The following is an 11,330-nucleotide window of genomic DNA, read 5'->3' on the forward strand; positions in this document are numbered from 1 at the left end:
TATATATATATATATATTCACCTCTTTCTTTAGATTGGGGAAGTTTTCTTCTATGATTTTATTGAAGAAGTTTTCTAGTCCTTTGAGTCTTTGCTCTCTTCTAATTCTATTATTCTTAGTTTTGGTCTATTCTATTCCTATTATTCTTAGTTTTTATATTTTCATTGTGTTCTAGATTTTCTGGATGTTTAGGGTTAGGAATTTTTTTATGTTTTGAATTTTCTTTGACCATTGTGTCAATATCTAAAGTATCATCTATGCCTCAAATTCTCTCTTCTATCCCTGTATTCTGTTGTTGATGCTTGCATCTGTAGCTCCAGACCTCTTTCCTAGGTTTTTCATTTGTAGAGTTGCCACCATTTGTGTTTTCTTTATTGTGTCTACTTCCATTTTTTAGGTCTTGAAATGCTTTGTTCAATTCTTTCACCTGTTTGAGTGTGTTTTCCTGTATTTTGTTAAGGGATTCATTTGTTTTCTCTTTAAGGGCTTTTATCTGTTTACCTATATTTTCCTGTTTTTCTTTCAGTGAGTGATTTATTATAGCCTCCTTAAAGGACTTTATTATCTTCATGAAATAGAATTTTGGGTCAGTATCCTCACTTTCAAGTATGTTGGAGTATCCAGGACTTGCTGTAGTGGGAGAACTGGGTTCTGATGGTGCCAAAGTATATTGGTTTCTGTTGCTTTTGGTCTTGGCTTGCCTGACTTGTCATCTTGTTATCTCTGATGTTAACTGGCCTAGGTGTCTCTTTCTGGAGCCTGTCTCCTGTGTCCCTGGGTTGCTACAGGTCTCCTGGAAAATCTATGGTCCTGGTTGTGGCAGATATCCTGGGTAGCCTTCAGACTGTGGGGTCTTTAAAGGTACAGGCACGCTGATGATCTGCCCTGTTGCCCTGGGTGAAGATCTCTTGGGAGTCCTTCAGACTGTGGGGTCTTCAGAGGGGCAAACAATATGATGATCTGCCCTGGCAGAAGATGCAGGCTGGAAGGCATACCTGTAAATTTTAAACAGGCCTAGAATCCGGTATTGTGTCAACTGAAGCCTGTTGAAGTAAACATTACTTGTGGATATCTACCTCATCTTTGATCATTTAGCTCCCAATAAAAAAGACAAACCTTTTTATTTATAATTAACTTAAAAACACTGAAGCTGGGCAGATATCACCCCTCTATGCTATTTTGTCTACTTCCCTGTCAATATCCCCAAGAGACCACTTGCCATGTTCCACCTCTGCTACTCCTACTCCAACAGGCCAGGCTATATCTACCTACCCCAAAACAGACTTCTTCCTTTTTTCTCCTCTCTCCCTCCTCATGGTTCCTGCCATATACAGGAAGGCCAGGAACCAAAGCCCTGGCCTACCTGTCTTCTGCCCAGCTACAGGCTGTAAGCTTCTTTATTAACCAATCACAGATAACATGGGAAGGAGGTTGTACAACAAAATCTGGTATATGTGAAGATCTGCTTGACTTGGAGCAACCAAATCTCAGGGTACAAAATTTAGCATTTGAACACAAGTAACATCAGACCAATCCACTATAGAAGCAGATGTCAGATTAGGAACACTGTGAGAAGAAACAAATAAAAACCTTGAAAAAGATATCCTGGGTAGCCTTCAGACTGTGGGGTCTTTAAAGGTACAGGCACGCTGATGATCTGCCCTCTTGCCCTGGGTGCAGATCTCTTGGGAGTCCTTCAGACTGTGGGGTCTTCAGAGGGGCAAACAGTCTGATGATCTGCCCTGGCAGAAGATGCAGGCTGGAAGACATACCTGTGAATTTTATATGCAGAAGCTTGGAAGGAGCTGCTGTAAGTGGGGGCTCCCAAAGCAGAAAGCTTATCAGCATCTCAGTGAGTCACCTCTGTGTAGCAGGTATGCCAAGATACCAGCTAGCTCATCTTTTCAAGGTGACCTAATAGACTTGAGAAAGACAGAGCCCCAGCACAGGGCTCATACCATCCACAGGCCTGTCCACACCCTTAACTCGCAGGAGCTGCTTTTGTGGAGTAGAATGACCAGAAAACCAGAGGAGATACCATGGAGCCTATTCTGACTTCTGCCACAGAAAATACCTTATTCTACATTATTTTCAGCTAAACCTGAAGAGATGACAGAACATACCTCATGTTCCCTAACTCTCCAAGGGACTTTAAATCTCTTACCCAATTTGTACCTCAAAACAACTCTGGAAGGTAAAGCAGGTTTTATTACTCTTGCCTGGCAGAAAGAGCAAATGGAGAAATATTATCTTTGTCATTTTTTAATGAATGTACCTTTCTTTCTTTTCTCTCTCTTAATCTCCTGCCCCTTATCGCCACTTTCACAAGAAATAAAAGTCAAATGAGATGCTCATCTTTTCCCAGGATCATTTTTAATGTGACATCTATGCCTGTGAGGGCTGACAACAGGGGCATGATCACATACACAAAAGGAATTTCAATGCCATTTTGGGGATGTTTAGTCCAGATTCTACAAGTACCAGACAGCTAAAACTAGGGGAGATTCTTGTAACAGTGATATAAACTGTTGTTCTGATCACATGGTTTCCAAACTGCTCATTTATCAAGAGACCTGCATAATTACAAGGTGCCAACATATGTCACAGAGGGATGTTTTTAATCTACTCAATGACAGTCCTCACTGTCACTGAAGGCTAACATGGACTAACAGAGAGGGTGATGCTCTGTGCTTAAAGGTGACATCTGCCACATCTGGGCATCAGATAAAAGACCTGGAAACATCAAGTTCAGACTGTAAGAAACTAGAGGGCACTAAGGATGCTTGCCCTACTTATTGAAATTAAAAGCTAATTGGGCCAGAGCTACAGGCAACTCCATGATTACAAAACAGAACACATTGTATTTCTCTCTCTCTTAGTTTAAATTCTCAAGAAACGCAGACATGTACTCTTGGCTGAATCATATCAAATTATTAAATAAGTAAATGAATTTGGTCTCAAAGTTCATGTCTGCTGCACCATAACCTATTACCAAACATAGATCAAAGTATTATTCACAAGTTAGAGCATGCATACAAATTTCAACCTGCCACCTGGATTTAATACTCACCTTTGGTCTTGGAAACTTAGCGTCTCCAAGAATGTGCCAGCACTTCATTAGCTCCACCAAGGCAGATATTTTTGTTTTGACTTTGTAAGTAAATAAATAAGTACATCCAATAAAACTGAGCTCTGTCTACTCTATAAAATGACAATCCATAGCTTTGCTGAAAATACCTTCTTCAGTCCACTGGTGTATGATGATGCAGCATGATTCAGCTGCCTCCAATGTTGGTGGAAAGGAGGTATGTAAGCAATTAGCAACCTACAATGGACACTAAAGAAGGATGAGGTGGCCAAGAGTGAGATACACATTTGCTCATCTTGAGTAGCACCACTGCAGTCCTTTGTATCTTCAGATGCTGTAGAAATGAACCTACACTTTAACCCCCAGAGCAGAGCATAAATGCACCCTGGATCCCTAATGTGGAGTCACTCATTAAATTACTCAAGTGATCTAGCCTTTCCTTTAATTAGCAAAGGACTCAATGTAATAACAATAACAGCATCATCAGGACCAATAAAAGTCTCTAAAATGTATGCTCACCAATACCACCTTGCTTCTCTTTTCTGAAAATCAAATCTGAATGCTGTGTCTTCTCATGTATCTTCAAGATTTATTCATGAGTCACAGCTGAATGCTCTCTGTGTTGTATTTATGTGAGCAAACACACGAGAGAAAAAAGAAAAAGAATGGGTTCCATTATCGAGATAGATGTGTGTTTGTCAGCTTGTGAGACATTCTCCATCCTGGACAGTCTATTCAGCTACTCTTTTAAAAAACATCAGTCAGGCATTGTAAGACACACAGGCACAGTGTAAGCAATGACCTTTAGATGTGTCCCCGCTCCGATTAAACACACACTGTAAAGTAGAAACAAGCTTGGGCTGGAAATCTCTGTGATACAGGCTTAGAAACCATGTATTTCAGGCACAATCTGCCTAGTGCACCCGCAATAATATTATTAACAATAGCAAGAGATTGAGACGTTATTGAAAGAATTTTAACAGGTATCCATTTACTGCACACTCCCTGTCATCCCTGATACACACACACACACACACACGATGGGGGTGGCGGGGGAGAGGAAAAAATCTAGACATCTTATTGTTTTCCCAACAAAGGGCCTCATGGACATTTAAAATATTTATAGCATTTTGATTAAGTTTCTAAGAGTTTCTCAGGTATACAGCATCTATACGGAGGCAGAGTTGTTGCGGGGACTACAGATTTCAAGCCTTGTGATCTTTCACATGACTCAGCCACAGCAATTAATTTATTCTTCCCTTCTCTGAAGGACTTAGAAAACAAAGAAGCATTATTTTAGGCATACATTTCCCCTGGGAATTTTCTTTATGCATAGGCCACATTACACCTCTGTTCTGGCCAAGCTTCATACCCACCTCTACTATTGACACTGACTGACACTGAAGGCTATAAAACCTGTGGGAGGAGATTAACCATGAAGTTCTATGAGAGAAGAATCTTATGATAACAGGATAGAGCTTTTCAAAGTGATACAGCTTATGCCCATCATGTATTCACTATCATTTGCCTTAAGAAGCTCACTCACTATAGGAGTTCACTGCCTTTCCAACCACAGAAACCATGACACCACCTCCCTGCTTGCTAACCTAAACATTTTACAACACATGCATTGGAGAGGATGCATTCATCCCCTTGGGCTAAACCTGTAATAGAGTCAGATGTGCTCTGCTCTCCATATCAAGAAAAGCCCACAAAATAATGATCTTGCTTCATTAGAAATTAATCTATCACCACTGTGGCAAATTAGTACACACTTATGGCAAATCCAGGCACTCAGATCTAGTCTCTGGTAGCTCTGGAATGTGATTTGTCTCCCATAGACCAAACGTCAACATGTGACCAGTGCTGTAGCCTCCTGGGGGCTCTGAGGGACATCTTTCTGTGCTCTGTGATGTCACCAATACTCCCTGGCTTGAGGACCTTTCCTCTGTCTTCTTAGCACATCATTCACTGCTCTTCTTGTCACATCATGAACCCAGACCTCCCTCTGTGTCTTTCTTATTTATACACGTATAGTTACATGTAGGACATACCTGCATGGTCCAAACTAATCTCTCATCTTGAGATCCTTGATCACATATGCAGAGTTCCTTTGCTGTGGGGCCAGGGAACTGGGGAACCCTGAGGAACAAGCCTGGAGCAAGGCATGTCCAAACAACAGAAATCTCATCCTGAGATGAGCAAGAGCAGGATTCCCCTTAACACACTGGGCCTGCATGTTCTAGAGCATGTAGGTAGACCTAGGCCCCAACTTTTGCCCCACCAGAGGAAGTCGCATAGCCCAGTAGTCAGGTTAAATATCCTTTCCCCTATTAAGGTCATGCCCAACTGCTCCTGGAATTCCTCCTTATGCAAATGAGATATCCAGAGCACCCTAGCTGGGTCCAATGTTGTACACTCACCCCATTATCCCTATTCATCCCCCAAAGGTTTCAATAGCCTTTGTTTTCCCTGTCTCCTAATTAAACAAGCTGCTCAAAGTCTGCCAGAAAGTCTGTTCTCCTGGCACTCACAACAGCCTGAGTTTTTCATCACCACAGGCCAATCCAGCATGCCTTGTTTCCCCTCTCAGGCCACTGGTCTGATTGCCATTAAGGAAGGGAGAGCAAAGTGGGAATGAAACTTCACCATATAAATGACTGGTCACCCACTCAGGGATTTAGTCTTCCCTCCCTCTCTTAGTAGACTCTTGCCCAGCCCTCTGTTGCCAAGAAAGGCAAAAAGGTGGCTGGAGGGAGGAAACTGTGTGGCAGAGGGAATGGGGAGAGGAACAGGAGGGGCGAAGTGTGGGGGAAATGCTGGAAGAGAGAAGTAGAATCAGTGTGAGGAATCTAGGACAGTGCAAACTCCCAGGAATCTAAGAGAGTGATCCTAGCAAAGCTTCCTATCGATAGGGATATGGAACATGAAACAAGCACCTTGCATGTAACCAGGCAAGACTGCCAATGGAAGGATGAGGAGACCCCTCCAGCCACAGAAGCTTAGACCCACAATGTTTCCTGTCTATAAGAGGGTTAGAGAGAAAGAGAGAGCAGAAAATGAGGGAACAGCCAACAAATGACTAGCCAAGGTTGAGCTCCATGTCATGAGAGTCCACCCATGACACTAGCAAAATTCTGCTATACTTGTAGGCGGAAGGTACAACAGTCCTCTGAGTGGCTTCACCCAGCAGATGATGAAAATAGAGGCAGAGACCCACAGCCAAAAATTAGGTGGATCTCAGGGAACAGGGGAGGAAGGGTTGAAAGAGCCAGAGAGGTCAAGGACACCACAATAAAACCTACAAAATCAACTAACGTGGGCCAATAGAGGGAAACTCTCATCCTAGTCTATCTTATTCTGCTTAACAGAAGACCTGGACATGGGTAGTTTATAAGAAAAGCAAGTCTATTTGCTGCATCATTTTAGAAGTTTAAAGAGTCTGAACCACCACCAAGAGAGCATGCGTGGGAAGGGCCTAGTCCCCCTACACATTTGCACAGCTTGGTCCACATGTAGAAACTCTAACTGAAGGATCAGGGCCTGTCTCTGACTGCTGCCGGCCTTTGGGTCTTTTTTACCTAACTGGACAGCTTTGTCTAGCTTCAGGAGAATATCTTCCCAGTCTTACTACAACTTGATATGCGAAGGTAGGTTGCTATCCATGGGCGTTCTCTTCTCTGAGGAGAAAGGGAGGAGGGCATGGAGAGTGGTGAGAGCTAGAGACTGGGAGGAGGGAAGGGAAGCTCCAAACAGGGAAGGAAAAAATTGAAAAAAACAAAAACAAAAACAAAAAACAAGTAAATAAATAAATAATAAAATAAGATAAAAGTACCCATGACTCGGACATTGTGTACACATCACAGATGTTATAATTCACAAAGAATGAAAAAAATCTAACCTGCAGTATCAAGTTCCATTTTAAAAATAGCATTTTAAACCATTTTTGGAAATGAATAAGGAACACTATTATAAAATTAAGAGCTTGGAAGAACGGTTTGAGTCTGCAGGAACAGAATCTAACTCTGTTTAGCTCAAATAGATACTGTCATCGGTGGGCACATGAATCAAAGGGAGACTGGGGGATTTCCCACCGACTTTTGATCAGGAACCTAGGAAGGCTGGACATAAAGGAGTGTGACTTTCAGCAAATCAGGGACACTTTAAGTCATGTTTCTGAATTTTTGCCAAAACTATTTGAAGGCTTTTCCCTATGGAAAAGAGTAATATGAGAATTCTCAAAGCATATATAGAAAGATGCACTTAGAGCAAGAAGAGTACTATTTAAAAATGAGAGAAGTCACAAGCCCTTGGCCTGAAAGCAAATCCAACCATGAAGGATTTCCTGACTGTCTGTGAAACTCTGCCTTGCATTCATAAGATCAACACCAATGACTTGGGTCATCTGAATGCAATATTCCCAGGCTCTCAGGAAATGGGAATCAGAAAGTTGTCTTCTTGGCTTCCATTGATAGAGGGAAGCCTCATTCTAGTCTATCTTATTCTGCTTAACAGAAGACCTGGACACAGGTAGTTTATAAGAAAGGCAAGTCTATTTGCTGCACCATTTTGGAAGTTTAAAAGTAGAACCATATCACCAGGATCTGGCATCAGCCAATGAAGAAAGATGGAAGGGCAAGTGAGTGTGAGGGACCAGGAGGGGACCAGTTATGCTTTTGTAGTAAGTATACTCATATGGTAATATCCCACTCCAGAGATAAAGATATTAATCCATTATATGAATACATTCAACCTTTAAAGTCTCATCCTTTGATAGTATTGCATTGAACACTGAGCTTCTGGCACATTAAATTTGGGGGATATTGTCCATCATATTAGATGCATTATGCATGCTCTTAAGTGCCACCTTCTGTCAATAAACAGATTGGTTGAGTATTAAGTGTAAGTAAGATGAGATGAAGATAAATTTCCCATGCTGATAAACATAAAGCAAAACTGACTCTAGCTGGGCAGTGGTGGGGCACGCCTTTAATCCCAGAACTTGGGAGGCAGAGGCAGGCAGATGGCCTCTGAGTTTGAGGCCAGCCTGGTCTACTGGGTGAGTTCCAGGACAGCCAGGGCTATACAGAGAAACCCTGTCTTGAAAAACAAAAACAAAAACAAAAAAAACAAAACAAAACAAAAACTGACTCTAGAATAAGAGCAGTCAATTGAAAGTGATACATAGGAGTCACCCAGTGGAAGAGTCCAGAGGCTACTTATATACAGGGTGAAGGACCACTATCTCAATGGTTAATGTTTGTTCAGATAGCTCTAATGGCTTTGAATTGTTTAAATTATCAAAAAGTACATGGTTATAAGTTTGGTGGTTATATTAAAATTCCTCTGAGAGAGAGGTCAAGCTATACCTTTAATGATTTCCAGTTACTGGAGCAAGGACAAGCTATTTTGGGAGAGAGTCTCTGTATTTATGCTGACAGGAAAGAAGAAAAGGCTCTGGACCCCTTCCAGAATGATAAGGATTGCCATGACCCTTCCAGATGATAGGGAAGACAGATGGGAAGCAGGCGTGGCAGGAGATAAAGCCAACCAGTCATGTGAGATTTCGGGAAAGTGGCCGCTGGCCACTTCCCTAGTTGGGTCCCAGTAAGGCAGGAGAAAAAACCATCCAAGCCCTGCTTGGGTAGCAGGGGATGGCTTAGGAGTACTCAGCCTTTGAGATAGCCAAGGCATTTCAAAAAAAGCTTGTGTGTGTGTGTGTGTGTGTGTGTGTGTGTGTGTGTGTGTGTCTTTCATTCTCAGATCCAAGATAACTCCTGGGCAGGTGCGTGTGTGTGACCCTCCAGGAGCCAAAGTTATGTAGCAAATTCTCAATGCAACACATACATTTTCCCGTTAGTTCATTTATTCATCCTCTTTATTTGGTTTTACTTGACATAACTTTAATTCTCAATTTTGTTTCTTGGCATATAGAGTTTTAACCTAAAAATTTAAAACATACTAATATAATTTGCAAAGCACTATGTATTATATGGATACCAACTGGATAGTTCCAATTTAGATAAATCTTTTATGCTGTATACAATTGAAATTTAGAGATGGAGGACATAGTAGGTAGGACATGTATTTGCTCATGAACAAATAAATCCTACAAGCTTCTGATATTTTTATTGGTTTATTAAGATTTTGATCTGAAGCAAATAGAGAAAAAGTTTAATAGCATTTTATTCTGGTTGTGAAAACACAAGTATTAAATTGGATTTTTCTAGTTTCTTATTTTTTTAAATTTCTGAACAAAATAATGTACTAATTTACAACATAACAGAATTTGATGAAACCCCACTAAAATTTGTGTTAAAGGTCTGAGTATTTAATAATGACCCCACAAAATGGATTGGAAGAAAAAGTCTTTCTAGTTCTAAGAAATAGAATTTAACAAAACAAAAAGTCCATTAAATCCACTTTATTTGGTCTAATAGAAAACCATAAAAAATATGAAGAGAAGAAAGATCCTGCAGCACAGGAGAAAAGAAAGGCTTGGACAAGAACCACTGGAGTTTGCTATAGCTACAACTCTTTGGTTTAGTTAACACAAAGGTCAAGAAGGGCTCAAAGGAAAGGTGTTCAAGTAGAAAGCCACACCTCACTGAGATCAACACTAGTCAAAGAAGGACTTCCTAACTAAATCACAACATTGAGAGGCACAAGACAAGAGAAGCCAAAACACGTCATGCAGGTAGCCATAGAAGTCATAGATAGCTCGAAACTAGAAGATGCCACAAAGAAACAAGCACTCCAAAGAATGGGGAAACAGAGGGTCAAACAAAGAGGTGGCCAGGATAATGTAGCGCGTACCTTGCTGCATAGAACTGGAAGCTGGCTCTTCCGACCCCATGATCCTTTTAAAAGCCGATCTTGAGTGTCTGGCTCCATCCCTGCTTGCTTTTTATGCCAGCTTCCCATGATAGAACCTGTACAGAGGTGTGAATCTTCTGGGAGTTCTACAATTCTTATTCGTCTGTCTTTACGGAGAGACGAATACACTTGGCAAAGAAGGTTAGCAGAGGCCTTGCTGTGCTCTAGTTCTGAGTCCTTGCCTCATTCCTCAACTAAGCTGGGTACCTTCCCCTCTGTTCCCGTTGATACCCAGACCCTCCCTTGGTCATGACACTCTTTATCTTGATTTGCTTTCTCTTCTGCTGCCCTGGGACCACCCAGAGATTATGTAACATACCGTGATCTACCTGTTGGATCAAGCAGCTTTCATCAATACACTTGCCAATATATTATACTGTATTGTGGACCCAGGACCCTCCAAATACTGAGGGAATAGGAAAAGGCATAACCAACGTAAGGATTCTTCAGGGGCTGTACTTCTGACATCTGTTCTAATAAATCTCACTTCTTTCCAGCTTGGGCTGAGGTCTCACTTCCCCTAGGGAGGTTTTCCTCACCACCTCAGCTCACAACACTTGACTGAAAACAAGATGATGTATACTTCCATTTCATGTGAGTGTCTGTCTCTACCTGGGCTGTGGATTCTGTGAGAGAAGAAAGATTGTTTGTATTTACTGTATACCAGGCCTTTTACACAAAAATATGCAACAAACAGTTACAGAAGACTGGGTTAGTCAGGGTTTTCTAAGAAAAAGAAGTGATACAATGAAAACAAACTAAGAATCTAGAAGTTACTCAGTCAATGGGGCTGGAGGTCTCAGAAATCTTAATCTGGTTTACAAATCCTGGAGGATTCCTGGAGAGCTACAGGTCTTCAGTCTATATTAGAAGCCTGAGAATTTGGTTCTAAAATCAATGGAGAAATTCTACAGCAAAAGTGTAGATGAACTTGCCAGTGCTAGGCAAAAAGCAAATTTTCCTTCTATGTTCTTTCATCAGGGCTGTTCCCAGAAAGGGGCCTCCCATATTTAGGGAGTGTACATGCATGTGTTTGTACAGGTGCGTGAGTATATGCATGTCTGTGTGTGTGCACGTGTATAAGTGTGTGTGTGTGTGTGTGTGTGTGTTTGTGTTTAGAAATGAAGTGATTTCATCAAAGGGGTAAGTCCTAGAGGGGCACAGGCCTAGCAGGCACTAAGATCAACCAGTGAGAGGTCTACTTCAAGAAACTGAGCAAGTCAATGGAGAGTGAGGTCGGAGTGGGGTCAAAGCAAGAAATGTTGTCATGTGTTTTACATGTTTGCACAGTATGTAGGTAAGAGAATGTGCCTTCCAGCCACTGCCCTTCCTGCTGGTTCCTGCTGCTTCCCAATGGACCTTAGCC

This window comes from Mastomys coucha, unplaced genomic scaffold, assembly GCF_008632895.1.
Source record: "Mastomys coucha isolate ucsf_1 unplaced genomic scaffold, UCSF_Mcou_1 pScaffold22, whole genome shotgun sequence".
Taxonomy (NCBI): domain Eukaryota; kingdom Metazoa; phylum Chordata; class Mammalia; order Rodentia; family Muridae; genus Mastomys; species Mastomys coucha.